Genomic DNA, 24,280 nt, shown 5'->3' with positions numbered 1-24,280 from the left:
ATTCCCCACTCCAGAGGGAAGCAACTGCACAGGCCATGGATGGAGAAGGGAATTTCCATATCTCTGTGGGACTCAGTGCCATTCTCCATTGTGTAACCTTCATTGCATTAGTCTAATTTCCCATTCTGTCTACTTCTGTCTCCTGTAGGTATTCCTGATGTCCCTGACTCAGCAGAATTCCCAATTCCTTCTCGTCCATCACCACAGTGAAGGTGGTTGGTCAGGCAGAGAGCGATGGAGAGTGAGATCTGGAGCCTTCAGTAAATCCTGCAGCCGGTAAGATCACTCACAGTAAACAGCACAGGGAGGAGTTCATGGGCTTTAATTCAGACCCTGAGGGCATGATGTAGGAACAATGCTGGGCAAGGAACATGAAAAAATCTCAGGCTTCATTATCACCATCTTGTCTGTCAATTCATCTGTTCAACAGAACCCTCCCTATGTCTGCCAGCTTCTCCACTGTCTGTTTCATGGATACCACTTCCCCTATCTCTATCAACCCCAACAATCCTGCTTATCCCTGTAAGCTCCTCATATCAGTAAAACTCTCCAAGTTTCTGCCTTTGCCTTTAATCCTGGGTTCTGTCACATCTCTCCTTAACTGAAGAAAATTAACTCTTCAGTTCCTTAAGCCATCCCTGTCAGTGTAGTCCTTTCCAGACCTGAAAAACCTCCCTTTCTTTGTGACTTTGTTGAACTCCTACTACCTTCATGATCTCTGTAACCTTCCCGTCATGACAACAAAAAAGCTCTGTACCTTCGTAACCTCCTCCTTGTTAGACTCCTCCTTGTCTCTGGGCACAAAGCAGAGTGACCCTGCTTCTCTCATAAATTAGTTTCTGCATTTCTAATGATGACTATATACTCTTCCTGTCTCTAAGACACACTCAGTCTCTGTAAACTGTGCTGGTCCCGACTGATGTAATTTCCTTCAGTAACTACAAACCTTTATACCTTTAATCTCCTCCAGACGCGACCACGCAGTTTATTTCTATAACCTCCACGAGTGATACAGTCATAGAGATGTAGAGCACGGAAACAGACCCTTCACTCCAACCCGTCCATTCCGACCAGATATCCCAATCCAATCTAGTCCCACCTGCCAGCACTTGGCCCATATTCTTCCAAACCCTTCCCATTCATATACCCATCCAATTGCCTCTTAAATGTTGCAATTGTACCATCCTCCACCACATCCTCTGGCAGCTCGTTCCATACACTTACCACCCTCTGCTTGAAAAGGTTGCCCCTGAGGTATCTTTTACACCTTTCCTCTCTCAAACTAAATCTATGCCCTCTAGTTCTGGACTCCCTGTCCCCAGGGAAAAGGCTTTGTCTATTTATCCTATCCTGTCCAAACCCCTCATAATTTTGTAAACCACTGTAAGGTCACCCCTCAGCCTCCGAACCTCCAGGGAAAACCGCCCCAGCCTGTTCAGCCTCTCTCTGTAGCTCAAATCCTCCAACCCTGGCAACATCCTTGTCAATCTTTTCTGAACCCTTTCAAGTTTCACAACATCTTTCCGACAGGAAGGAGACCGGAATTGCACAAAGCATTCCAACAGTGGCCTAACCAATGTTCTGTACAGCCGCAACATGACCTCCCAACTCCTGTACTCAATACTCTGACCAATAAAGGGAAGCATACCAAATGCCGCCTTCACTATCCTATCTACGTGCGACTCTACTTTCAAGGAGCTGTGAACTTGCACTCCAAGGTCTCATTGGTCAGCAAAACTCCCTTGGAACTTACCATTACATGAATAAGCCCTGCTAAGAGTTGCTTTCCCAAAATGCAGCACATCGCATTAATCTGAATTAAACTCCATCTGCCACTTAGCCCATTGGCCCATCTGGTCCAGATCCTGTTGCAACCTTCTTCGCTGTCCACTACACTTCCAATTTTGGTGTCATATGTAAACTTACTAACTATACATCTTTTGCTCGCATCCAGATCATTTATGTAAATGACAAACAGAAGAGGGCCCAGCACTGATCCTTGTGGCACTGCTCTGGTCACTGGCCTCCAGTCTGAAAAACAACCCTCCACCACCACTCTCTGTCTTTTACCTTTGAGCCAGTTCTGTATCCAAATGGCTAGTTCTCCCTGTATTCCATGAGTTCTAACCTTGCTAATCAGTCTCCCATGGGGAACCTTGTCGAATGCCTCACTGAAGTCCATATAGATCACATCTGTCACTCTGCCCTCCTCAATCTTCTTTGTTGCTTCTTCAAAAAACTCAATTAAGTTTATGAGACATGATTTCCCATGCACAAAGCCATGTCGACTATTCCTAATCAGTCCTTGCCTTTCCAAATATATGTGCATCTTGTCCATCAGGATTCCCTCCAACAACTTGCCCACCACTGAGTTCAGGCTCACCGGTCTATAGTTCCCTGGCTTGTCTTTACCCACCTCCTTAAACAGTGGCACCACTTTTGCCAACCTCCAGTCTTCTGACACCTCACCTGTGACTATCGATGATAAAAATATCTCAGCAAGAGGCCCAGCAATCACTTCTCTAGCTTCCCACAGAGTTCTCGGGTACACCTGGTCAGTTCCTGGGGCTTTATCTACTTTTAACCGTTTCAAGACATCCAGCACTTCCTCCTCGGTAATCTGGGCATTTTGCAAGGTGTCACCATCTATTTCTCTGCAGTCTATATCTTCCATATCCTTTTCCACAATAAATACTGCTGCAAAATATTCATTTAGTATCTCCACCATTTCCTGCGGCTACACACAAAGGCCGCCTTGCTGATCTTTGTGGGGCCCTATTCTCTCCCGAGTTACCCTTTTTTCCTTAATATATTTGTAAAAACCCTTTGCATTCTCCTTAATTCTATTTGTCAGCCCTATCTCATGTCCGCGTTTTGCCCTCCTGATTTCCCTCTTAAGTATACTCCTACTTCCTTTATACTCTTCTCAGGATTCCCCCGATCGATCCTGTCTATGCCTGACATATGCTTCCTTCCTTTTCTGAACCAAACACTCAATTTCTTTAGTCATCCAGAATTCCCTATAGCTACCAGCCTTCCCTTTCACCCTGACAGGAATATACTTTCTCTGGACTCTTGTTATCTCATTTTCTGAAGGCTTCCCATTTTCCAGCCGTCCCTTTACCTGCGAACATCTGCCTCCAATCAGCTTTCAAAAGTTTTTGCCTAATACCGTCAAATTGGCCTTTCTCCAATTTAGAACATCAACTTTTAGATCTGGTCTATCCTTTTCCATCACTATTTTAAAACAAACAGAATTATTGTCGCTGGCCCCAAAGGGCTCCCCCACTGACACCTCAGTCACCTGTCCTGCCTTATTTCCTAAGAGTAGGTCAATTTTTGCACCTTCTCTAGTAGGTACATCCACATACTGAATCAGAAAATTGTCTTGTACACACGTAAGAAATTCCTCTCCATCTAAACCTTTAACACTATGGCAGTCCCAGTCAATGTTTGGAAAGTTAAAATCCCCGACCATACCTACCCTATTATTCTTACAGATAGCTGAGATCGCCTTACAAGTTTGTTTGGCAATTTCCCTCTGACTATTGGGGGGTCTGTAATACAATCCTAATAAGGTGATCATCCCTTTCTTATTTCTCGGTTCCACCCAAATAACTTCCCTGGATGTATTTCTGGGAATATCCTCCCTCAGAACCGCTGTAATGATATCCCTTATCAAAAATACCACTCCCCCTCCTCTCTTGCCACCCTTTCTATCCTTCCTGTAGCATTTGTATCCAGGAACATTAAGCTGCCAGTCCTGCCCATCCCTGAGTCATGTTTCTGTAATTGCTATGAGATCCCAGTCCCATGTTCCTAACCATGCCCTGAGTTCATCTGCCTTCCCTGTTAGGCCCCTTGCATTGAAATAAATGCAGTTTAATTTATTAGTCCTACCTTGTCCCTGCCTGTCCTGACTGTTTGACTCACTTCTGTACTCAGCTGTACCTGTCTCAGATCGAGCTCCCAAAATCCTCCCTGTGATTGTTACCACGTCCCATCCCTGCATTCCTCCAAATCCCTGTAAAGTCCTCCCATTCCTAAAACCCTCCCTGTATCTGTCACCTGTCCCAGCTTCCACAACCCTCCCACTCTCTGTAAGACTCTCCCCACCCCCCACCCCCGTCCCAGTGACTACAGCCCGCTGTATCACTAAATGCCAGTAGTCACTATAATATCAGATTAAGATGTGAAAGCAAGAACACTGTACTGGGTTAGATGATCAGTCCTGATCATATTGAATGGTGGGACCAACTCTGTGTTCAAATGGACGATATCTGCTCTTCTTTCCTGTGGTTCTCTATAAGCTTACTATCTATATAACCTCCTTCAGTCCCCACAGACCTCCCTATCTCCATAAGCTCCTTCAGTCCCCACGACTCTTCCCATCCATGTAACCTGAATCATTCCCCAAAACCTCCCTAACCCCATAACCTCCAAAAGGCCCCATGACCCTCCCTATCTCCATAATCTCATCCTGACCCAACGACCCTCCCATTCAGAGTAACCTCCTTCAATTCCCATGATCCTCCTGATCTGTGCAACCTTCTTCAGGCCCAAAGCCCTCCCGATCTCTTTGTCCCCTTTCAGACCCCACATCACTCCCTATCTCCATAATGTCCCTTCAGTCCCCATGACCCTCCTTATTTCCAAAACATCTATTACCTGTTGAACCTGTAAGCTCCCTTTTTCAGTTTGTTAAACACGAACTCCCATAACCCTTTCTGCTGCCAGTCTGAAACCAAACAGTGTTGGCCTGATAGTAGGTCGGGAGCTGGAATGTGTTTGAAAGGATATGTCAGTGAACAATAACTGGACCCTTAGAAACACATTTAATAAAAAGAGAATGTTGCTTTGAGCCTGTAGGATTGTATTTTTATTGGTGTGAGTATAAATGGCAGGATAGATACGGTGTAGGACTGGCTGTACCGAAGATACGGTTTATTTAAATTTTCAGAAACCTTTACACAAGTTTCAATAAGGGCTAAAGAGTAACTTGGTAGAGAATAGGGCCCCTTAACTATCAGGAGGTGGGTGAGATGTTAGACAAAATAGTCTTGTCAGAATTTACTGTGGAGAAAGACATGGAAGCTCGGGAACTTGGGGAAATAAATAGCGATAACTTGTAAAGAATCCTCAACAGAGAAGAAAAAGTGTTGGAATCTTAAAACAAATAAAGGTTAATTAATCCTCAGTAGCTCATTAGGTCTATCCTTGAATATTCATGGGAAGCTAGGGAAGAGATTGCGGTGTCCCTAACAGAGATATTTATATTATCATCAGACACAATGAGTTACCGGAAGAGTGGAGGGCGGCTAATGCTATTCCATCACTTTAGGTCTGCAGGGAAAAGCCAGGAAATCACAGCGCAGTGAGCCAGTGCCGGGTAAGTTGTTGGAGGAGATTCTGAGAGAAAGGAGCTACATATATTTGGAAAGGCAAGGGCTGATTAGAGATATTCAGCATGGCTTTGTGAGTGGGAAACCGTATTTCACAAACTGGATTGACTCTTCGAGGAGGTGGCCAAGAGATAGATGAAGGCAGAGCAGTCAGCGTTGTCTACATGGACTTCAGCAAAGCATTTAACAAGGTTCCAATGGATGTACAACATCTAGTCAAGAGGAAGAAGGAAGCTGACTTAAGGTTGAGGAACCAAAGATCCGAAGCAGGGCTCTAGAGAGTTACATGGGGCAGTACGGTGGCTCAGTGGTTAGCACTGCTGCCTCACAGCACCAGGGACGCGATTACAATTCCAGCCCCAGGTGACTGTCTGTGTGGAGTTTGCACATTCTCCCCATGTCTGCATGGGTTTCCTCCGGGTGCTCCGGTTTCCACCCACAGCCCAAAGATGAGCAGGTTAGGTGAATCAGCCATGTGTTGTTCAAGAAAGGGAATGGAGATAATTCTGGGAATCACAGACCTGTCAGTCTTCTCTCTGTGATGTGCAGATTATTGGAGAGGACTCTGGGAGACGGGATTTATGATTCCTTGGAAAACCATAGTTTGATTAGAGAAAGTCTCATGGCTTTATTAGGGACAGGTCATGCCTCACAATTCTTATTGAATCCTTTGAGAATGTGACAAAATGCATTTATGGCTCATTGAGAAAGTACAGAGCATGGGATACATGGAAACCTGTCTGTCTGGATACAGAATTCCTGGCCCATAGAAGACAGAGGGTGATGCCAGATGGAAAGCATTCAGCCTGGAGCTCGGTGACCAGTGGTTTTCTGCACGGAGAGGTTACAGGACCTCTGTTCTTGGTGATTTTATGAATGACTTGGATGTGTGAGTGGAAGAGTGGGTTAGTAAGTTTCCCAATGACACGAAGGTCGGTGGAGTGGTGAAAAGTGTGGATGTCTGCTGGAGATTGCAATGGGACATTGACAGGATGTAGAGCTGGGCTGAGAAGTGGCAGATAAAGTCAAATCTGGAAAAGTGTGAAGTGATGCATTTTGGAAGGTGAGACTTGAATGCAGAATACAGGGATAAAGGCAGAATACTGGATAGTGTGGAGCAACAGATGGATCTTGGATTTCATGACCAGAGATCCCCTCAAATTTGTCACCAAGCTGATAGTGTTGTTAAGAAAGAATATGGTGTATCGGCTTTCATTAGCTGGGGGATTGAGTTTTTAAAGCCGTGAGGTTATGCTGCAGCTCTATACAGCCCTGTTTAGATCCCAATTAGAATATTGTGTTCAGTTTTGATCCCTTCATTACAGGAAGATGTGGATGCTTGAGAGAGGGTAAAGAGGAGATTTACCAGAATGCTGCCTGTACTGGAGAGCATGTCTTATGAAGAAAGGTTGAGGGAGCTAAGGCTTTTCTCATTGGAGTGAAGAAGGGTGTGGTGTGATTTGGTAGAAGTGAACAAGGTGGTGTGAGGCAAAGAGAGAGTGAACAGTGAGAGACCTCTTTATCCCATGGCATACATGGTACCAGGGGGCATAATTGTAAGGCGATTGGAGGATGGGTAAGGGGAGATTTCAGATGTAGGCCCTTTACACAGAGAGTGTTGGGTGGGTGGAGCAGGACATTTTAACAGACTCTTGGATAGGCACATGGATGGGAGCAAAATGAAGGGTATGTCAGTTAGTTTGATCTTACAGTCGGGTAAAAGGTGGGCACGGCATCATGGCCGAAAGGTCTTGTGCTGTACTGTTCTGTGTTCTACGATCCGTCTGGGAAATGGGTAATAAGCTCAGATCAATGTAAAAGGATATGGCATTCAGGAGGAGCTAGTCAACTGGATACAAAATTGGGCTTGATGGTGGGAGACAGAGGGCAATGGGAGGCATGTTGTCTTTCTGACTGGAGGCATGTGACTAGCGGTGAAGTTGGTCCCCTGTTGTTTGTCAATTGGATAAATGGTTTGGATGGGAATATTGGTTTCCTGGTAAGTAAGTTTTTGGGTGACACTGAAATTGTTGGTAAAGTGGACAGTGAAGAAATTTATCCAAGATACAACAGGATGAACAGTACTGCTGGGATAGTGGGCTGAAGAATAGCAGATGGAGTTTAATTAGATAAATGTGAAGTGTTCCTTTTTGATGAAACAATCCAGGGTGGGACCTGTACAGTTAGTGTTCGGGCCCTGGGTGGTGTTGTCAGTCAGAGACCCAGGGATGCAGGTAGATAGCTCTTTGTAAGTGGTGTCACAGGTAGACAGGCTGGTGAAGCAGGCGTTTGGGATGGTTACCTTCTTTGGGCAGAGCAATAAGAGTAGGAGTTGGGATGTCATGTTGTGGCTGTATATAAAAGCATTGTTGACCAGTAGGAAGTACTCATCTGGTTCACTTACATCCTTTAGTGAAGAACAACTGACATTCTAACCTGGTCTGGCCTGCACGGGACACCAGACCCACAGCAATATGGCTGACTCTGTGCTATACTCTGGTTAATTAGCAGTGGGGCTAAGAATGCTGGTCCAGGCAGTGACACCCACATCCCATGAATGAATAAATAAAAATACCTATGTCCCTCCCTACCTCTGCAAATCCCTCCCACCTGCAGCAATCTGTACTGGCTTTGTAACACCCTTCAGACCCTGACCACTCTGTGTAACACTCTCACCACCTCCAGCACCTTCAGCTCTCCCGGTTCCTGTTGTGACATAAAACCTTGACAATTATTCCCTCTTCCATCTGACCTCCTCCTGCGAGCAGACCCTTTGCAATCCCTTTAAAACTTACTGCTAAAACATTCTCTCACTTCAGGATTTTAAGTACTTTTCGGTGATCCTCTAAGCCCGATAATCTAATATGATCCTTTTTACTTGAGTGAGGGACCGATGGGGATTTCTTGCTGAGGATTTGTCTGTTTCAATGGAATGTCCTTTTGTTGAGTGTTTTACACTGCTCCTTCAAATGGTTTCCACTGTTCATTTACAGACACATGTTTCAATCTGTTTAGGCTGTTTACCTTGGTCAGTTCTCCTCTCAAACTCACGTAATTGGCTATTTTTGTTTCTAGTTGTAGCTTGTCCTTTCTGTGATTCACTTTAAAACTTTATATTTCTTTAAGCTGCACTTTATCACAATTTCCCTGAGGATCTCTCCAGGTGACATTACTCATTCACGAAGTTTCATCACACAACGGTCGCTCTGAGATAGTTATGTCCCTCGCCAGTTGCACAATTTGTTATTCAAAGAAACAGTGAAAACTAATTCTCTAAACTCCTCTTCCAATATCACTGTTGTCAGTGTGACTGTCCCACATTTTGTGAATATTGATGTTTCCCAAAATTATCACAATGTGTTTGTTAAAAAAATTCCAATGAGTTCCTGTGTAATGCAGTGATGAGCAAGGGAATACTGTTCAGTGGCTAAAACTGTTCTGCTGCTTGTGTCTTTGGCAAGTAGTAGCCAGAATTTACATTCAGACTGATTCTTCTTCATGATCTGAGACCAAATGCTTTCTCTGTAATGCCTTTCTTACCCATTATTGTTAGCGTTGTCCATTTTGCCTGAGTTTCCGCAGGTTGTGATCCATTGAATATTTATGTCCACCTTTTGTTCACCCTGTAACCATATCTCTCTGGTGTCTAAACCTTTTTTTTTATCTCAGTGTCACTAATCCATCTGCCTTATTGATAAGACTTCATCCATTCAAAAATGAAATAATTTATTCTTTCCCACAATTTCCTGTCACAAACCTATTCACTGATGTACAGTTTTAGTTAATCGTTGTCCCTTCCTGTTCCTTCCTGCTTGCCTTCAGTCACATTCCCATGTTGTTCCGATGCTTCACCTTTTCTCTTCGGATTTGGAAAATTCCTTTCATCTGGATCTTGTCCCAGCATCCTCTCTGTCAGTTTAAAGCCCTGTCCATAAACCTACTGACATGATCGGCCAGGACCCAGGTCACTGGGCCCACCACGATTCCAGTGGGACCATTCTATTAGATTTTTTTTATAAATCAGGTAGGGGATGTGGGTGTCTCTGACTGACCAGCCTTTATTACCTATCCCTACCTGCCCATGAGCTGAGTAGCTTGCTCGGCCATTTCAGAGGGTAATTGAGAGGCAAACACTTTGCTGTGGGTATGTCGTGTAGACCAAGTGAGGATGATCAGATCTCGTTGTCGAAAGGCCAAGTGCACGCCACGGTGGCTCAGTGATTAGCACTCCTGCCTCACAGCACCAGGGTCCCAGGTTCGATTCCAGCCCCAGGCGACTGTGTGGAGTTTGCACATTCTCCCTGTGTCTGCGTGAAATGCCTCCGGATGCTCCGGTTTCCTCCCACAGTCCAAAGCCGTGCAGGTCAGGCGAATTAGCCATGCTAAATTGCCCATAATGTTAGGTGCATTTGGTCGAGAGAGAAGGTTCTGAGTGGGTTACTCTTTGGAGGGATGGTGTGGACTGGTTGGGTCGAAAGGCCTGTTTCCACACTGTACAAATCTAATCTAAGGGATTGTAATTTTTGTACATCAGCAATGGTTTCATATTTGTTTATGGATTGTTAATTGCTATTTTTAAAATTATTGATTTTAAATTCCACCATATCTTATGATGGGATTCAAACCTGCCTCCCCTGAGCACTGGATGAGGTTTTGGACAAATGCGCTAACAATAATGTTACTAGGCCATCGCTTCACCTGCTCACTGATTGCTCATCCCTGAGCACTGATACATGAAGCTAAACCCATTCTTCCAACATGACTGTGTGATCCTGAAGTCTTCCAGCACTCCGGTGATATCACTTAGTCTCTCTCCATGTGGTATCCCTCACTGTGTGGGTCTAATTGCTGCCTCTGTCAGTGTCTCTCGCTCTTGCAGCTACTCCAGATCCTGAGCTAACAGAATTCTCCACTCCAGAGAGACGCAACAGCACAGGCCAGGGATGGAGCTTGGGATTTTCCAGATATCTGTGGGGTTCATTTCCATTCTCCTTGTGTAACCCTCACTGAATCAGTCTAATTTTCCATTCTGTCTATTTCTCTGTCTCCTGTAGGTAGTCAGGAAGTTCCTGACTCAATAGACTTCCCAACTGCTGTGTGTCTCATCCATCACCTCATTGAAGATGGTTGGTCAGCCAGAGAGACAAAGGGCAGGGAGATCTGGAGCCTTCAATAAATCCTGCAGTGAGGTAAGATCACTCACAGTGCACAGAGCAGGGAGCAATGGGAGGGCTGCAAACATCGGCTAACAATACATGATATAGATACAGTGCTGGGTGGGGAGCACAGTATAGACACACCCCATGCTCAATCACCACATCTACTTTAACTTATGTTGCACTGAGACAGCATCGGGAGTTCAGAGTTATCAGTCCAGGCCTGTGCTGTCTTAGTGAGCATCAGGACAACAGAGGGGAAAGCAGGCCTCCCACGAGAGGGTGTGAATGCTGCCTGGGATCTTTCTGTTCTGTGTTCTCCCTCCAACACTGTATTAAGACTCACTACTCTGCAACACTGTATCTGTGGCATGGCTTGTGCACCAGTGTCTTCAGTCATTTTTAACTCCTATAACAGTAGTTGTCCCTGTAACCTCCTCCCTTCCCGATAGTCCCTCCACATATTTGAGATGTACTGCATTCCAGACTACCATCCCTATCGCTGTAACTTGCTTCAGTGTCCACAACATGCCTTATTTTGGTACTGTAATCCTCTTTAACTGGATACAGAGTGATACAGCACGGAAACAGAACCTGTGGTCCTACTCCTCAATGCTGCCCATGTTACCTAAACTGAATGAGTCTCATTTGCCTGCATTTGGCCCTTATCTCTTCAAACCTTCTCCTCTCAATGTACCTCCCAAATATCTGTTCCATGCTGTAATTGTTCTTGTTTCTCCCATGTGCCTGAGGCAGTCTGTTCCATCTATGCACCATCCTCTGTGGATAATGTTCCCCGTCAGCTCCCCCTTCAAATCCTTGCTCTCTCACGTCCCGTTTATATCCTCGAGGTTTGGACTCACCTACCCTTGGCTATTCACCATTCTTAGGGCCACCCCGAGGATTCATCTGTCAATGACGGCAAATTTGCCAAATGTCGCTTTTCCCACCCTGTCCATCCGGTATGCCACTTCTGAAGAACAATGAAACTTGCACCCCCTGGTCTCTCTCTCTCTCTCTCTCTCTCTCTCTCTCTCTCTCTTTCTCTCTATTCGACAACCCTGGCCAGAGCCCTTCCATTAACTGTATTAGTCCTCTATGGTTTGTCTTAACAAAATCCAACACCTGAATTAAACTCCATCTTTCATTGCCTGGTCCACTGGCCCAGTTGGTCAAGACCCCCTTTGATAACCGTATTTACTGCCCACTACACCATTAATTTGATCATCAACAAACTTACGCACAATCACTTCTATATTTTCAACCAAATCATTTATGTAGATGATGCACATCAGTGGACCCAGCCCTGATCCTTTCTTCAATAATGGAATAAAACCATATTCTTGTCATAGAGCCATACAGCATGGAAACTGACCCTTCAGCTGATACCCACCATCATCTAAAACTCAACTCTTCCCAGCTGCCTGTTGCTGGCCCATAGCACTCCAACCCTTCCCTATTCACCTGTTTATCCAAATATCTTTAAAGTGTTGTAATTGTACCCACATCAACCCCTTTCTCAGGAAGTTCATTCCACACTCAAACCACCCTCGTGTAGCAAATTGCCCCATATCTTTTTTTTGAACATCTTGTAAAGCTTTTCTGAGCCCTTTCAAGTTTCACAACATCCTTCCTATAGCAGGGAGACTGGAATTGCAGAGGACTCCGAATGTGGTCTCATGTATTACTCTTGTTCCCTGAGTTCCCCAGTCTTTGTCCTCAGTAAGTTCTGGAGTGAAAAAAATGTTTAGGATCTTAGCAAATATCCTGCAGTCCCACACATCGATGGCCTCATTGATCTTTAATGGATACTATTTTGTCCTGAGTTCCTTATGCACTCCTAATATACTGATACAATCACTTTTGGATTCCCCTTTCCTTCTCTGCTGAGGCTATTTCATTGAGCCTTTCTCCATTCCTGTTTTCTACTCAAAGTGTATTCCTACAGCCCCTGTATATCCTCAGGGATTCCCTTGATCCAGCTGGCTATACCTGACATGTGCCCCCTTTTCCTTGACCAGACCCTCAATAGACAGCCAGTGTTTCCGAATGCTGTCAGCATTGAGCTGCACACACACAGGAACATGCTGACGCTAGTCGATCAGTTTATCTCACTTTAAAGATATTCTCACTTGCCAAACTTCCCTTTCCCTGTAAATAATTCCCTTCCCCAATCACATTTTGAAAGTTCCTGGCTAATACGATCAAGATTGGTCAGGCTCCATTTTATAACTTGCACTTGTGGACCAGGCCTGTCCTTTTCCAAAGCTGTTTTCAAACTACTAGAACTGTGGTTACTTTGGCAAAATGCTTTCCCACTCACATCTCAGTCCCCTTCCCTACCTTGATTCCCAAGGGGAGGTCAGGTTTTGCCCCTTTCTCTTTTCAGGCCATTTACATATTGATTGGGAGATCCTGGAACACAATTACCAAATTCCTCCCTTGCAAATGCTGAACACTGGCAGTCCCAATCTAGGTTTGGAAAGTTCAAAAACCCTACCATAACAGCCCCATTATTATGGTTGATATTTAAGATGTCCCGATACATTTGTTCCTCAGTCTGCCACGGATTATTCGGGGTCAGCAGTCAGATCGTATCAACGTGATGACCCATTCTTATTTCTCAGTTCTAACTTAGCTTCACTGGGCGATCCCACAGGAATATCCTCTCTAAGTCCTGCTGGGATGATTCATGCAATCAAAACCCACCACCACACGTCCTCTCCTGCCTCCCCTTCCTGGAGCATCTCTACCTTGAAACAATGAACTGCCAGTCCTGCCCCTCCCTCAGCTGTGTTTCTGTAATAACTATAATATCCCAGTCCCATGTTCCAATCCATGCCTTGAGTTCATCTTCCTTAGCTGTCAGGCCCCTTGTATTGAAATAAATGCAGTTTAATCATCAGTTTTCCCCCATTGCCTGCTATGTTCTTGCCTGGCTTATCTGCTGAAATTGCTCTCTTTAACACGTGTACCAGTCTCAATCTTCTTTCTGGCCTTACGTTTATTTAAGGTCCAACACCCTGCCAGACTAGGTTATGTCCTCTCAAGCATCTCTAGCAATTCACCCCAGCAGGATGTGGGTCCCTCTCCCGCTCCCAGTTGAGGTGCCTTTCCCACCCTGTAAACCTGTGCTGACACCTTCAGGGATCTATGAACTTGTCCACCAAGGTCCCTGTATTCCTCAGTACTCCGCAAAGTCCTACCATTCATTATGTCTGTCCTTCGCTTATCGTACCTCCCACAGAGTATTACCTCACTTCAATCAGAACTGAACTCTGCTTAGATTTTCATCTGATCGACATCGAACAGCAGACGGAGACCATCCCCCTCACTGTGGATAACACCCTCACCTTTCATATCATCTGCAAACCTACTAATGATACCTTCTGCTTTCACATCCGAGTCATTAATGGTCAATGGTTCCTGCACAGATCCCTGTGTACACCCGTTGGTGAAAGTATTCTACCCACCAGTTTTGCATCCAATTTGCCAACCTGCCTTGGAACCCAGTCCTTTTGGACCAACCTTCCATTTTGCATCTTATCAAAGGACTTATTCAAGTCCGTGTAACCCACATCATCTGCACTGCCTTCATCAATATACTTCAGCACCATTTCAAAAACCTGAACTGAATTCCTCAGACAGTACCTTCCTCTGCCAAATCTGTGATGACTAAACCAAGTTGATCCTTATCTTTGCAAGTGTGGATTCATCCTCATAATTCATTCCAATAATTTCCCTCCCCCTGCTGTCAGACTATCTGCTCTGTAATTACCTGGCCTATCCCTGCTGTCCTTTTTGAACAAAGGAACCACATTAGCGATCCGCCAGTCATTCAACACTTCACCTGAGTCCAGGAAAGTATATATATCCACCAACAATCTCTGGGTAATTAGCATGGGGTCAAAGAATGCTGGTCCAGGCAGTAACACCCACATCCCATGAATGAATAAATAAAAATAAATATGTCCCTCCCTACCTCTGCAAACCCCTCCAGCTGCAGTAATTCGTACTGGCTTTGTAACACCGTTCAGGCCCTGACCACTCTCTGTAACTCTCTCACTACCTCCAGCATCTTCATCTCTCCCTGTTCCTAACGTATCAATAAACCTTGACAATGTTTCCTCTTCCCATTGCCCTCCTCCTGCTAGCAGACCCATTGCAATCCCTTTAAAACTTACTCTAAAACTCTCACTTGAGGATTTTAAGTATTTTGTGGTGATCTTCTCAGCTTCCTAATCTAATATGATCCATTTTGTCCTGAGTGAGGGACCGGTGGGGATTTCTTGCTGAGTTTTTGTCTGTTTCAATGGAATGTCCTTTTGTTGAGTGTTTTACACTGTTCATTCAAATGTTTTCCACAGTTCATTTCCAGACACCCATATTTCAGTCTGTGTAGCCTATTTACCTTGGTCAGTTTTCCTCTCAAACCCATGTAATTGGCTATTTTTGTTTCTATTTGTAGCTTGTCCTTTCTGTGATTTACTTGAAAACTTTATTTTTCTTTAAACTGCACTTTATCACAATTTTCCTGAGGATCTCTCCAGAATGACATAACTCATTCACTAAGTTTTCTCACACAACAGTCGCTCTGAGACAGTTACGTCCCTCGCCGGTTGCACAATGTGTTATTCTAAGAAATACTGAAAAAAAATTCTCTGAACTCCTCTTCCAATATCACTGTTGTCAGTGTGACTGTCCCAGACTTTGCGAATATTGAAATTTCAATAAATGTTCACCATTCCTTTATTAAAAATTCCAATGAGTTCCTGTGTAATGCAGTGATGAGCAAGGGAATGCTGTTCAGTGGTCTAAAACTGTTCTGCTGCTTGTGTCCTTGGCAAGGAGTAGCCAGAGGTTACATTCAGACTGACTCTACTTCATGATCTGAGACCAAATGCTTTCTCTGTAATGCCCGTCTTACCCATTATTGTTAGCGTTGTCCATTTTGCCTGAGTTTGCACAATGTTGCGAAACATTGAATATTTATGTCCACCTTTTGTTCGCCCTGTAACCACATCTCTCTGGTGTCAAAATCTCTTTTATCTCTGTGCCACAAATCCATCTACCTTGTTGCAGAGACTTTGTCCATTAATAAAAAACATAATTTACTCTTTCCCACAATTTCCTGTCACAAATGGTTTTGCTGATCTACAGTTTTAGTTAAACTTTGGCCCATCCTGTTCCTTTCTGTTGTCTTCGGTCACATTTTCTGTTGCTTCACCTTTTCTATTTGGATTTGGAAAGCTTCTTTCACCTGAAGCCTGTCCCAGCATCCTCTTTGTCAGTTTAAAGCCCTGTCCATAATCCTACCAATGTGATTGGCCAGGACATTGTTCCACTGGAACTGTGCTGGGACCAATCTGAATGGATTTTTTAAAAATCCGGTCTGGGATGTGGGTGTCTCTGGCTGACCAGCCTTTATTGCCCATCCCTTGCTGCCCTTGAGCTAAGCAGCTGGCTCGCCCATTTCACAGGGTCATTGAGAGGCAAACACTTTGCTGTGGGTATGTCGTGCAGACCACGTGAAAGTGAACTGTCGTCTTTCTCTGAAGGTCAAGTGTTTGGATTTTTATCAATACTTATTTATGGATTGTTAATTCTAATTTTTAAAACATATATTCATTTAAAATTCCACATGGTTAGAAGTTAGAAAAAAGAAGAGAGGTGGTCACTTTGTTGGGACTGTATTGTAGACTGAGTAGACCCAACAGATACCAGAGGAGCAGGTGTGTAGAGGGATTGCAGATAACTATAGGAATAATAGAGGAGTACAGGCTGGAGATTTTAATATTCCCTGTATTGACTGGGCCACCTGGAGTATAAAAGACTCGGACAGATTGCAATTTTTCAAATATGTCCAAGAAAGGTTCTAAATCAATATGCAGAGGGCCCTACTCTACTCAGGCAGGTGCAACACTGAACCCCACCCCCCAACTCAGAAATCGAGGCTGGGTTAGTGACTGAAGTGTCATTCGGAGAGCACTTTGGGTCCAGTGCCCACAACTGTCTTTGTTTTAACATAGTTATGAAGGAAGATCAGCAGGTCCCCAGATTGATGAGGAAAACTGGAACAGGGCCAGGTTTGGGGCCATTCTGCAGGATCTGGCCAGCGTCAATGCTGTGAATTTAAAATTGCACAATGCCCAGTTATAATCCAACTCGCTTTGGAAGCGCTGGTGATCACTGTAACAGATGAAAGGCTTCAACTAAATTTGTTTGATATTATATTCCATGACCCTGCCATCCTGTTGCTATAAATTCTGTGCCTTAGGATTGTGCTCCACAACCACCTGATGAAGGGGCAGTGCTCTGAAAGCTAGTGCTTTCAAATAAACCGGTTGGACTGGAACCGAGTGTTGGGTGATTTTTAACTTTGTACATCCCCTGTCCAACACTGGCACCTCCACATTATGATTCTAATCGATTGGGTGAGTCTGTTTGAAGGAAAAGAAACAACTGGCAAATGGGAGGCTTTTCAAAGTGTGATCTGAAGAATCCAGGACCAGTCTGCCCCATTGGGATAAAGGGAAATGCTGGCAGGGTTAGGGATCCTTGGCTGGTGTGGGATAATAAGGCTCTGGTCTTGAAATGAAGACTGCATGCATTGGGTTTAAGCTTTCAGTATCTACATAAACTCTTCTATTCTTAAAGACACCATCAATCTGTGGAGACCCTACAAACCTCTCAGTCCCTGTAACACTCCCAGTCTGCAGAAGTCATTCCAATGCCTGTGACTCTTTCAATCCAGTTCCTACAAGACCCACTATCTGTGTGATATCTTTTCATTGCCAGCACCCACCCTGTCAATGTAACATGCTCTAGTGTCTCCATTTATCTACTCATTTCCATAATCTTCTCCAGCTCTTACATGTGTAAACGTCTCCCTCCCCTACAACCCTTCCCACTCTGACTAAACTGGAGGAGGTTACGAATGCTCCCTAATCTGTGAAACTGTCTCCAACCAAAATTGCTGTCTTTGTCACTTGGAGAATCTGTCTGATTCCACACCCTCTTTATCTAAATAACCTGCAGAACCTAAGCCTTCCTGTATCTATAAACATCTTCAGTCACGACTACCCTCCATATGTCTATTTGTTTTTCTAATCTGTACAACCCACTTTATCTCTGTACTCAGCTCCATTCACCTGAAACATTCCTGTCTGTGTAAAATACCACTATCCTTATCCCTGTAAACTGCTCCATTCCTCCCAACCTCCCATCTCCATGAACTCCTGTAGGCCCGCCAGCTCTCCACATTTCTGTAACCTCCTGTGGGTCTGTGCCCCTCCCTCTCTGTGAAACCACCTCCAGTCCCCACACCCCTCCCAGTCTGGGACATCTGCTCCAGATCAGACCATTGCTGTCTCTGTTACCTCATACAACATTAGCAACGCCTCCTATTTGTGTCACTTCATTTAGATCACAACCTCTCCCACTTCCCGGAACCTCTTGCTGCCAAAATAACCCTTGCTATTTAGAACATGGATTAGCACATTCCAGTACAAGCCCTTCAGCCCTCAATATTGTGCTGACCTTTTATCCTACTCTGAAGACGAAACTAACCTGCATATCTTACATTTTACTGTCATTGATGTGCCTATCCAAGAGTTGCTTAGATGTGTTTAATGTGTCTGAATCTACCACGGCTGGCAGTCCATTCCACACACCCACCACACTGTGTCAATAACATACCAGTCCCGTCCATGCCGACAGGATATCCCAACCCCATCTAGTCCTACCTGCCAGCACCTGGCCCGTATCGCTCTGATATCTAAGCTAAACCTTCCGCCAATTACCTTAAACTTATGTCTCCTTGTGATCGCCATTTCACCATGGGAAATAGTCTCTGGTTATCCACTCCATCTATGCCTCTCATTCCCTTGTCACCATTCTTCCTCCTTCGCTCTGATCAGAAAAGCCCCAGCTTCTACAACCTACCTTCTATGGGCATGCCCTCCAGTCCAGGCAGCATCCTGTTCAATCTCCTCTGCACTGTCTTTAAAGCTTCCACATCCTTCCTATAATGAAGCAAACAGAACTGTTCACAATATTCCAAGTGTGGTCTAACTGAGGTTCTGTAGAGCTGCAGCAAAACCTCGCATCTCTTAAACTCAATCCCCCTGCTAATGAAAGCCAATACACCATATGCCTTCTTAACACCCTGTCAACTTGGGTGGTAACCTGAGGGACACAGGATCCCTTTGTTCCTGCACGCTGCTAAGAATTCTGCCTTTAACCACATAAAGGTTTTCTGCAGAATCCTCCAATCTCAAACTATGCCTACCTTTGTAAGTTCCTCCAGACCCTACAACACTCATAAACTGTGAAACCTCCTCAAGTCCCTATATTCCTAATGTCTGCAAAATCCTGCCATCCTGATGTCCCTCCATATCTCTGTAACCCCCACCATCCTCCAGTGCCTTCTAGGGAACATTGCAGAGGAACGAGGAGTTGGAGAGTCTGGGCCATGTTACGAGGTATGAAGGGCTGCAGAACCTGGAGGATGGTACAAATGTCGGAAGGGACTTGGGACCTGCAGGAGGTTGCGCAATTCATAGAACCTGCAGGATGTGACAGAGGATGGCTTGTGGAACATGGAGAATATTATGATTTGAACCGCAGGTAATTTTTGATTGGACCATTCAGCCGATCTTACAGTCATAGAGATGTACAGCGTGGAAACAGACCCTTCAGTCAAACCCGGCCATGCCGACAGGATATTCCAACCCAATCTAGTCCCACCTGCCAGTACCTGGCTGATGTCCCTCCAAACCCTTTCTATTCATATATCCATCCAAATGCTTCTTAAATGTTGCAATTGTACCATCTGTAAGATTGGCTGAAATATCCAATCAAAAATTACCTGTAGTTCAAATTATAACATCCTCCAGGTTCCACAATACATTCACGGTCCCATCCTGCAGATCAGATATCTCAACCCAATATAGTCCCACCTGCCAGCACCCGGCCCATCTCCCTCTAAACCCTTCCTATTCATACATCCATCCAGATGCTTTTTAACTGTTGCAGTTGTACTAGCCTCCACCACTTCCTCTGGCAGCTCATTCCATACATGTCCTATCCTCTGCGTGAAAATGTTGCCCCTTAGTTCTCTTTTATATCTTTCTCCTCTCACCCTAAACCGTGCCCTACAATTCTGGACTCGCACACCCCAGGGGAAACACTGTCTATTTACCTTATCCATGTCCCTCTTGATTTTATAAACCCCTATAAGGTCACCCCTCAGCCTCCGACTCTCCAGGGAAAACAACCATCGCCTGTTCAACTCTCCCTATAGCTCAACCCTGGCAACATCCTTGTAAATCTTTTCTGAACCCTTTCAATTTTCACAACATCCTTCCGATAGGAAGTAGAACAGAGTTGCATGCAGTCTTCCAAAAGTGGCCTAACCACTGTCCTGTACAGCCGCAACATGACCCCCCAACTCCTGTATTCAATACTCTGACCAGTAAAGGAATGCATACCAAGCGTTGCCTTCGCTATCCTGACTCCCTGTGACTTTACTGTCAAGGAACTCTGTATTTCATTTGAAAAATTGCACAGACAGACAGAGTGGCCTGAGGTCTTCTGGGTAATGCTAGTTCAGTCTAAGCTGGTAGGCGGAGGCAGTGAAGTATTTGCAGTGCTGTCTGATGAATGGTCGAGAGATAATGCACATGTCAAACAGGCTATTGTAAGTGCTTATGGATTGCTATGAAAGGGAAGCCACTACAATTCCCTTTACTGTACCATCGCTAACAGACAAAGCTCCTTCAAACCTATATCCTCCAAATTGTTGAAACCTGCTATCGCCATGGCAACCCCTATTATTTCCAAACATTGTTGAGTCTCTAAAACCATCCCTATCAGTTTAATCTCCTCCTCTGCATACAACACTCCAGGTCTGTGTAATCTCTTTAAATCCTTCAGTTCCTATATACCTATGTGTAGGTGTGACTGCTTGGATGATAATACAGGAGTCATGGTTAGCAAGTTTGGGAGTGAGACTGAAATTGGTGATAAAGTGGACAGTGAAGAGGGTTATCGAAGAGTACAAAGGGATCAACAGTACAGGTGGGTCAGTGAGGTTAGAAAGAACAGGTGGAGAAATGCAAGATGTTGTATTGTGGTAAAACAGACCAGGCTGGACTGGTAAAGTAAACATTCGGGCCCTTGTCAATCAGTGACCCAGGGACGCAGATACACAGTCTTTTGAAAGTAGCGTCATGGGTAGACAGGCTGGTGAAGCAGGCGTTTGGGATGGTTACCCTTCATTGGGCAGAGCATTGAGAGTAGGAGTTGGGATGTCATGGTGTATCTGTACAGGACATTAGTGAGGTCACTGTATAAGCATTGTTGATTTTCTGGAAAAAATCAACTTGTTCACGTGTGTCCTTCAGGGAGGGACATCTAGCATTCTTACCTGGTCTGGCTCACATGTGACTCCAGTCCCACAGCAATGTGTCTGACTCTGAGCTGTCTCTAGGCAATTAGCAGTGGGGTAATGTATGCTGGTCCATCCGGTGACATCCTCAGGCCGCGAATGAATCAATGAGAATACATATCTCCATCCCTAACTCTGCAAACAGCTCTAGCTGCAGCAATCCGTACTGGCTTTGTAACATTGTTCAGGACTTTGCCTCTCTCTGTAACACCCTCACCACCTCCAGAACCTTCAATTCTCCCTGTTCCTATCATCTGACAATGTTTCCTCTTCCTACTGCACTCCTCCTGCTAGGAGAATCCATAGCGATCTCTTTAACAAATGTGTCCAAGTTTCTAAATGCTGGCTTCTCAGAATTGATCTTTTTTTTTCATCTCTTAATCAAATCTGTTAAGTCCTGGGCCAAGACTGTCCGAAGTGGGGAAGGAGCATTGGGAAGGTGTCGAGCACCACGAGACTTGCTGTGGGGAAAGTAGGAATCCAGGAGAAAACAGCACAAGAAGGGCACTGTCACACCAACGCCAGACCCACCCCCTTCCCATGGCCACCTTGTGCCCCAAGTGTAACAAAGTCTGTGGAAGGCCACATCGGTCTGTACAGCCAATTGCAGACCCCCACCCCCACCCACATCCACGAGAGTGGGAGAGAGTCAGCCTCATCTGTGAGCCACCGCCAAAGAGATGAAGAGTTAGGAAGGTTGAATCCCCTCACAATTATCCCAGTGCCTTTGTTACAAATTCAAACAATTCCCTGTTAATACAGTGTCTAATAATGTGGTATCACTCAGTATCTCTCCATGTGGTATCCCTCGCTGTGTCAGTCTATTTGCTGCCTCTGGCAGCATTTCTCCCTCTTACAGATGCTCTGAGATCCTGAGTCAACAGAATTGTCCACTCCAGAGAGACGCAGCAGCACAGACAAGGGATGGAGACTGGGATTCTCGAGATCTCTGTTGGACTCAGTACCACTCTGCATGAGTTATCCTCATTACATCAGTCTAATTTCCCATTCTGTCTATTTCTGTCTCATGCAGGTAATCAGGATGTTCCTAACTCCTGTCTCATCCATCACCTCATTGAAGCTGGTTGGTCAGCCAGAGAGAGAGAGAGAGAGAGGGAGACCTGGAGCCTTCAGTCAATCCTGCAGCCGGTAAGATCACTCACAGTAAACAGCACAAGGTGGAGGTAGTAGACTTCTGTATTCAGACCTGGAAGACAGGACATAGATAGAGAGCTAGGCAAGGAACAGCAACATTCTAGGCTTCATTCCCACCATCTTGTGAGGGTCCCGCTTTCACCTCTGCTGTACTGGTCCTCAATGCGACAGCACAGGGGATAGCAGGCATCAATCCTGGCCCATTCTGTGTTAGTGATCTCTGTAATATCCTCCAGTCCAGATAATCCTTCCTCTGTTTGGAATCTCCACACCATTCTCCCTGTCTCTGTCAGGTTCTTCAATCCCTAACATCCTAATTCCTAAACTTCAGCAGTAGATACTCAATTCCTTCATCCCTGTAAACCCTGACTGTCCTGTCTATCCCTGTAAGCTCTTTCCAACAACACCATCCTCCATGTCAATGTATTTATCTTTAACCTCTCCATCGGTCCCTACCTATGTAATCTTCTCCAGCTCCTACAACCCTTCCTTAGCTGTGAAAAAATTGTAATCTCCTTGTCCTTCTCTAATTCTTTGATCTTTATCTTGTTAAATTTCACCCTCATTCCCGACACCATACCCCTCGCGACCACAGGAACCTCCTTCAGTTTGTACAACCCTCCCCATTTGTGTAACTGTCTCCACCCAGTAACCTGGCATTCCCCATTGCCTTCCGATCTATGTAGCCTCCAGAGCCTAGAAGCCACCTTATATTTATAAACGTCTTCAGTCACGACAACCTTCCATATCTCTGTTAGTATACACAATACTCTCCTAGAAGAAACAGCCCCCTGTCTGTGCCTCTCAGTCTGCCTAGCTCTTCCTTTCTCCATCCCTATCCCTATCTCCAGAATCTAATCCAGCTCCCTCTATCTCTGTAAATTCCTCCAATCCCCAAACCCCTTTGTCCCAATTCTTGACCAGATGTAACTCTGTTTAACACTAACATCCTCGAGTCCCTGTAAGCCTCCCTATCTCTGCAATCTCTACCCATCTGTTCAATCCCCCACTACTGAGGAATGACTCCCTGCATTCGCCATAAGGCAGATGGATTGACAGTGAACAGATATGATGGAACTGTCATTCCGGAGATGTAGCTGATGATTGATCATCACTGGGAAGTGAATACTGAAGGGTTGTTGGGATAGAGTCATTAGAGTCAATGAGATGTACAGCATGGAAACAGGCCCTTCGGTCTAACCCATCCATGCTGAGCAGATATCCCAAACTAATCTCGTCCCAATAGGCAGACTAGGCAAAAAGCCAACAAGTTGTGAAGGAAGGATGAGGTTAATGCATTAATGAGACAGTCATGTGGATCTGAATATGAAAAGTGGAGCTGAGAATAAGCAAGCAGCAGCAACCGTTAGCAGGAATTCTATTGTAGGCACCAACCAGTGATGGGAATGTCAATGTGGTTACAGTCAGGACACTGAATGTACTTGTAGCAAGGGCTGTACAGTAACTGTGTGTGACAGTGGTCTCCATGCCGACTGATACAGCAGTGAGTATCAGTGCTGTAACGGATAGAATCCTGGATTGTATGTGAGATGGTTTTCTATAACATCATATCATATTTGTAGATCAAATGCTGTGTACGAATAAATATCCAATAATCCCATTGTAAAGGAGTTTTGTGAGCAGAAACCCATAATATTATGCAGGACACACTGAGTTTGTGCTCAGACCATGAGATGTAGCAGGTGAATGAGGCCATTGAGTATACTGTGCCCTTCAGTCAGATCATGGCTGATCTGATACTGTTCAACTCTACTTTCCTGCCTTTTCCACAAAACCCTTGTTTCCCTGATTCATTAAAATCTGCAGGAGGTTACAGAACAGTCGGAGAGATAGACAGAAATGGCAAATTGGGTTTAGTCTGGACAAGTGTGAGATGATGTCAAATTCAAGAAGGAAGTCAGCATACTGAGGGATATTGATCTACGGAAGGATCTTGGTGCAAGTCAGCAACTCCCTGAAAATGGCAACAGAAGTGTTTCAGATGGAAAGGAAAGCAAATGGAGCACTGACCTTCATCGGTCACAACATTGGGTAAAGTGGTTTGCATCTGATGCTGTAATTGTATAAAACGTTTGTTTGGTCACATTTGGAGAACT

The sequence above is a fragment of the Hemiscyllium ocellatum genome, chromosome 14 (genome assembly GCF_020745735.1).
Source record: "Hemiscyllium ocellatum isolate sHemOce1 chromosome 14, sHemOce1.pat.X.cur, whole genome shotgun sequence".
In the NCBI taxonomy this organism is placed as follows: Eukaryota; Metazoa; Chordata; class Chondrichthyes; order Orectolobiformes; family Hemiscylliidae; genus Hemiscyllium; species Hemiscyllium ocellatum.
This window is presented reverse-complemented; position numbering follows the sequence as displayed.